General features: G+C 56.5%; 1 protein-coding gene across 2 annotated transcripts in view; it reads left to right on the top strand.

Annotated features, from left to right (window-relative positions):
* The first annotated feature begins 736 nt into the window (after window positions 1-736).
* The window catches only part of LOC137852060 (mitogen-activated protein kinase kinase kinase 3-like), a 65,190-nt gene continuing 59,313 nt past the window's right edge, over window positions 737-6,613 (top strand). The window contains exon 1 of one of the 2 annotated variants that reach the window (XM_068673342.1): window positions 737-976. The gene's annotated coding sequence lies outside the window, so the exon portion shown is untranslated. The remainder of the gene's footprint in view (window positions 977-6,613) is intronic. The other variant, XM_068673340.1, reaches the window with a different exon arrangement.

The following is a 6,613-nucleotide window of genomic DNA, read 5'->3' as shown; positions in this document are numbered from 1 at the left end:
CCCGAGGCTGTCTGAGGAGCCTGGAGTCGCTGTGCAGGGCATCGCTGACAGCCCAGGAAGGGCTGGGGGTCCTTTAGTCCTGGCTGCGTCTGCTCTCCCTCAGCCCCCCTAAAGTGGCAAAAGCAAATTAAGTGACAAGAGCAATCCTTTCATGTCCTGGCTGTGTGCAGACAGCTACACAGTTTAAGCAGTTTCTTCATTGTCCCCCCTGCTGCAGCTCCATGACGGGGCTTCACCTCCCTCCCTCCTCACCCCCCCAACCGCCCCCCACCTCACCAAACCCCACAGAACCTCAACCGGCTCCCTCAACAGCCCACCCCCTGGACTCCCCAAGGGCTAAACAACACCTCGCTAGCCCAAATTAACCAAAATCTGAAGAAACTGAACGACTGAGAACCCAGCGGGGCTGCGACCCCCACACAACCCCCAGCGCCCCTCAGCGGGGAAGGGGCCACAAAATGGCGCCCCCAGGCGGAGGGGGGGGTGAGGCACAAAATGGCGCCCCCTGGCGGCGGGACGCGGGGCGGCCGCGGGTGGGGGCGTGGCCTCGGGGCTTGGCCGCTTCCCTATTGGCGGAGGCGCCCGAGCGCGTCACCGCTTCCTCCCGCTTTTGTGCGCCGCCCCGCGCCGCCCCCCCCCGAACCGAGCCGAGCCCGAGCCGAGCCGAAGCCGAACCCGAGCCGAGCCGAGCCGAACCCGAGCCGAAGCCGAACCCGAGCTGAGCCGAACCCGAAGCCGAGCCCGAGCCGAGCCGAACCGTGCTAAACCCAACCCAACCGTGCTAAACCCAACCTAATCCAACCCAGCCGTGCTAAACCCAATCCAACCCAGCCTTGCCGTGCTAAACCCAACCCAATCCAGCCCAGCCGAGCCGTGCCGTGCCAAATCCAAGCCAGCCCAGCCGTGCCGAGCCGTGCCAAAGCAGCGCTCGCAGCCTCCGCGCATGGCTCCCCGCGGGTAGCCGCTCTCCGGACGGGTAAGGCTGTGCTGGAGGGGATACGGGGAGGGGGAATGCAGCCGCGCTGCCCCATTTGGGTTTGGGGTTTGTGTCGGGGTTTGGCTCCGCGGGTTCGGTTTTGGGGTTTTGTGTCCGGGTCTGGTTCTGCGAGCGTTTTATTTCGAGTTTTTCCTTGCCCCATCCTCTAGCAATGCAAGGGAGGGGTGTTGCTTGTCTACAGCACTTTTGGGATTTGGGGGGTTGTCGGTGCTGGGCACCCTATAACAACCCCCCCACCTCTGGGATGTCCCCGTAGAGGCAGCAGGTTGGGTTCCCAACACGGTCCTGGTGTCCCTTTCCTCCAGCCTGCTCGGGTTTGGCTCCAGCAGCCGTCTCCCCAAGTTGGTGCCCGACACAGTTGTCCTACAGCAGCCCTATAGGGGACAGAAAAGCAGGATGGGTTTCATCTCGGGGTAAAAAAGCTGCTCCCAAAGCCCTGGCTGCAAGGCAAGGCTCAGCACGAAGCCTTCCACCCACCACCCTGCAGTGAGCGTGCCTCTCGCCGGCCCCATTTTACCCAGAAAAAAACTTTTTTCCCCTCATCTGCTGCTTTTTTCCTCTTCCTCTCCAATTCCCGGCTCTCAACCCGGTGGTGTTCTCATTTTTTATTAATTTTTTTGCAATTAAACCTTGCTTCTGGTTCGGGGCTGGCCCCGCATTGCCGGTGCAAGGGGTGAAACCCCTCAAAAGGCTTTCTCAAAACGCTGAGGATGGGGAATGCGACATAACAGGGTCTTTTTTTTTTGGAGATTTGGGGTTTATACGGAGTTTAGGTGACACTGGGAGTTTTGAGGCTCGAATAAATGCGTCTTGGCATAGCTGCATCTGAGGGTCCGCTTTCCAGACCATGTAATAGAAGGGGGTCGAGGTTTTGGGGCTTTCCTCTGCAGCCGGGCACGGTCTTTGCCTTAGGAAGTTTTCCCGGCTTGTAAAAGCTCCTCTGTTGGAGGCAGGATGCGTGGCTGGATGGGCTGCCAGCCTGGTGGGCTGCGGCTTTAAAGGCTCTTTTATACATCCCTTCCCCAAACGGGGTTCGGTACCACGAGTTTTTTTCCATGGGTCTTAAATCTCCATCAGAAACTCTGCCGTGGCTACGTGTGCCGAGGGACAGTGTGTTTCTTTTTTTGGAGACCCTTACAGCTCGCTCAGAGAGATGTAGCCTGGATTTTCGTTTGGGATGGAGAGCCTGTGTTGTGTAGAGATGGACAAATCTCTCCAAATCTCCGGATTTTTTACATTTCCCGAGGTCCAGCACAGGAGAGGGATGCGTGCCCCGTGTCCCTGCTGTCCCGGGAGCTGGGGCCGCTGGTGCCCGACAGCAGCAGGAACTTTGTTGGACTCTGGCCTTTCCACTCCCCTCTCTGCACCGAGCTGCAGCCAAGCACAATGTGCACAGCAATGTGCAGAATGTCAGCTGTGCACCAGCGAGATGGAAAACGCATTATAGAGCCATAGGAAGGGGGATATGGAATTCAACTTTTTTTTTCTTGGAGTCCTCAGGCGCTTTTCAGCCTTTCGGGAAGAGCTCTAAATGGCCCGCTGATGCTGAACCCGAATCCCCAGACTTTATTTTCCTATCTAAGCTCCAGCAAGGTGAAGGTGACCGGGTGTTTTCTGGGAATCCTTCCAGGAAAGCATCCACGGGGGCAGCGTGTCTGTCCCGACCTGCGAAATGCCACTGGGCTCCAACCAAATCCCTGTCCCGTCAGTAACACAAGACCGAAAAATAGATGCCTCGCACTTCAAAGCCTGCTCCCTGCAGAAGATGGGCTGCATAGGATGGCAGAGCAAGAGCGCTGAGATGCTCCCGTGGCTTAAACAGACAGGTTGCAGTCCCAGCATGAGTCGTAGTGGAGAGGAATTTGGCCCAAAGCTGGCTTACCCGCTGCTGCAGTGGTTTGGGGAGAAGCATTTGGTGAGGTGGGGTGTAGGAGGTGCACACTCGAGCCCTGCATCTTCTTGTGGGGACGGGGATGTGGTGCTGGATGTCATCCTGCACCGGTCCCTAGAGCATTGGGCAACCCACAGGGGTGGACCTGCAGGTGCTGAGGCTTTTAGGGTGGCAGGTACCTGTATGCCACAGAAGAGGTTGTTTTGGCTCCAAAATGCATTCTTCAGCCACTTTTCCCTTCCCTGGAAAATCCTCAAACAAATGTCAGGGGAGACCAAGTGACTCAGGATTTAATGAGAATCCCTAGCAGGGCCTGCCCTCCGCTGCGATAAAACCCCCGTTGGCTACCATTTTACCCCAAAATCATGACTATTTCGGCCAAAGCTCCTCTCCTTTCGCCCTCCCCACTGTGCAAGATGATCGGGGAGGACGAGCTGCCACCAAACTGAAACCCAGGGTGGAATCTGGCTGGGTGCCGAAGAAATGGCACGGGACAAAGTCCGGGCAGCCTGGGGCCATGCCCGGCAGCGCGGGCCAGATCCTGGAAGGAGCTGGCCAGTTTGCTGCGTGGGATGCTTTGTAAACAGCCTGGGTGGAAGGGGGTTGGATGGATTGAGCATTCAGGTTGTGATTTAATACTAAAAAACTTGAAAAAATAGCCCTGGCTAGGGGGGAGTGTGAATGCTGTAGGAGTTTGCTGTGGCGTGGAGCTTGTGAGCTAAATAGCAGCAAGTCATCTGATTGATAACCAGGTGATTCACAGGGGGAAAGGCTCTGTGCAGTTGCTTTAGGGATTAATTGGTGGGGTTAAAAGCCCTTGTGAAGCAGGTTGGAAGGCTCTAAGTGCTGCTGAGGAGTTTGTGGGGTCTGCAGTGCTTGGAGCGCTCCTGATCTACTAGGGCTGTCCTGGAGCAGTGCTGTTTGTCTGGTCCACGTGAAGGTATTTCTAGCTTCTAGAGCCATACAAGTGCCTGCAAATCCCTGTAGGACTGCTGGAAGATTAACGTGATGAGCATTTGCCAGCCATCAGGTGCTGTGCAAAGACGAGCCCGATGCTGTGCTCTGGGTTCTGCTGCTGCCAGGCTGGTGCGGAGGTGTGGAGGCTTTTTGGGGGAGTCTGTTGAGGTCTGGCACACTCCTTGGATGTGGAAGCCTGTTGTGATGATGATGGTTGGTTACTTCTTGCTTTTACAGCTTTTACACTACAACCTTTACGTTTTTGGTTTTGTCTTTTCGATTTAGAAGAAGTGAGGCCATCCCAGTCCAGTTGCAAACTGGAAATAGTGCAGCTCCCTCTGTGATAAGAGCTTAAAAAAAAAAAAAAAAAAAAAGGCAGATATTTACTGTTTGCAGCGAGTTATTTGCACCTTCAGCTCCACAGGGCTGCAGCAGCGATGACCACACATATAAGCTGTCGCCGACAAGTGGATGTCACCTCTGGGCCAGGTTGAAGGGCTGGTGCAGCCACCACGTGGGGCTGCGATAAGGAAGGCTCGGCTGGGGAGGATGGTGTAGGGTGAGGTCTTATAGCTGTGTGCGTGCACAGAAATCCTGTCCTAGATGCTCTGTTCCTGCTGGCGTCGCGCCTCTTCCTCTCTGCCACTAACCAGGGAGTGCCCTGCAGAGGGACTGTCCCTTTTCTGCGTGCCGGGTCAGCGCAGTGCCATCGTGGAGGCTGGCTGGTGATGTTATCTGTACGTGGGTGATGCTGACGGCTCGGGTACTCAGCTTGCTGTCTGGAGAAACGGGGTGGTGGAGGTGGAAGGGGGTGGCTGGAAGGAGGTGTGTGGGCTGGGACAGGGGAGTGACTCAGTCCAGGAGGCTGCAGGCAGTGGGGAAGCTGTGCTTGGATGTGGGAGGTGAGAGATTGGGTTTGCTTCTGCTGAGGCAGATCAGTCACAGAGTGCTTTGGGTTGGCAGGGACCTCAAAGCCCAGCTAATCCCAACCCCCTGCCATGGGCAGGGACCCCTGCCCTCAGCCCCATCCAGCCTGGCCTTGGGCACTGTCAGAGCTGGGGCAGCCACAGCTCCTCTGGGCAGCCTGGGACAGGGCCTCACCACCCTCACTGGGAAGAATTTCTTCCTTATCTCTAATCTAAATCTCCCCTCTTTTAGTTTAAAGCCATTTCCCCTCATCCTACCCCTGCCCAAGAGTCCCTCCCCAGCCCTCCTGCAGCCCCCTTTAGGCCCTGGCAGGCTGCTCTGAGGTCTCCCCGGAGCTTTCTCCTCTCCAGGCTGAACAACCCCAACTCCCTCAGCCTGGCTCCACAGCAGAGGTGCTCCAGCCTCTGAGCATCCTCGTGGCCTCCTCTGGACTCACCCCAACAGCTCCCTGTCCTTCTGGTACCCCAGAGCGCTGAGCACAGGCTCCAGGTGGGGTCTGAATGTGCTGTGGAGCTGGGTTTGTCTTGCTGAACGTATGAAACATCCTTCAGTAAAAACACCAGGCTGGGCCAAGGCCCTGGAAAGCTTGCCAGGGTGCTCTTGCTGCAGCCTCGATGCCTGTTGTTCACCCTTCAGCACAGTGCTGATCCCTTTATTGCAACCCTTTTTGCTGGCTTCCAACTTGGAGGGCGGCCTTTGGGAAACCTGAGCACCCGGTTAATAAACCAGTGGAATGCGTTTGCTGCTCCTTGGTCTTAATCCTTCAGTGCTGGTGTAACAGAGTCATTAGAGAAATATGCAAAATATGTCAGTTATTTCGATTTGGAGGGAGCTGGTAGCAAAGGAGAAATAGACAGAGACTGTCCTGAGCTGTGCTTGGCTTATGGCAGCGTTGGTTTCGTTGGGAGGTTTGAGGTCCAGCTCTGAAGGGTGTCTTCGAGCCGTGCTGTGCATTGCCAGAGTGCTGAGGGCAGGGAAAGGAGCCGCTTTGGTGCTCTCAGTTTGTGTAGAATCACAGTCACTAAGGGTGGAAGAGACCTTCAAGATCATTCAGCCCAGCCTACCATCCCCCTACCACCAATGTCACCACTAAGCCATGTCCCCAGGCACCACATCCAGCCTCTCCTTGAACACCCCCAGGGATGGGGACGCCACCACCTCCCTGGGCAACTCGTCCCAATGCCTGACTGCTCTTGCTGAGCAGAAATGTCTCCTCATTTCCAACCTGAACCTCCCTTGGCTCGACTTGAGGCCATTCCCTCTGGTCCTGTCACCAGTTACCCGTGAGAAGAGGCCGACCCCCAGCTCCCCACCCCTTCCTTTCATGTAGCTGCAGAGAGCAATGAGGCCACACCTGAGCCTCCTCTTCCTCATACTAAACACCCCCAGTTTCCTCAACCTTTCCTCACAGGACTTGATGTGCTTTTCTGGCTTTTCCCTTGAAAACTGCACGTGGCTCCTGCTGAGCCCCGGCAACTTTTCCTCAGGTGGTGGCAACCCAGGGAAGCCCTGCTCATGTCTCCTGAGGCACCTGCTGCGGGTTGGGGCTGGGCAGGACCCTTGGGGCTGCCTGGATGTGGGACCACACACAGTTTTCTGCTAGGACAGCTCTTGCTGGAGGAGGATCTGCTTCCCCAGTGGGCTTGGGCTGCTGCCCCCATGTTCCCTCTCCCAAAGCACTCCTGGATGCTGACCTGAGTCACGGGTGGCCCTGATGGGAGGGCGGCTGTGGTGTTCTCTGCGTCCCCTAATGATGGTCCCTGCAGACTGGCTTGGCTTCACCTCATTTGGCTGAAATTAGCTCTTGAGTGTGAAGGGTTTGAGAAACTGTACCCACTCTT

The sequence above is a fragment of the Anas acuta genome, chromosome 2 (assembly GCF_963932015.1).
Source record: "Anas acuta chromosome 2, bAnaAcu1.1, whole genome shotgun sequence".
Lineage (NCBI taxonomy): Eukaryota > Metazoa > Chordata > Aves > Anseriformes > Anatidae > Anas > Anas acuta.
The sequence above is the reverse complement of the archived record's forward strand: the minus strand, read 5'-3'. Positions and strand labels throughout refer to the sequence as shown.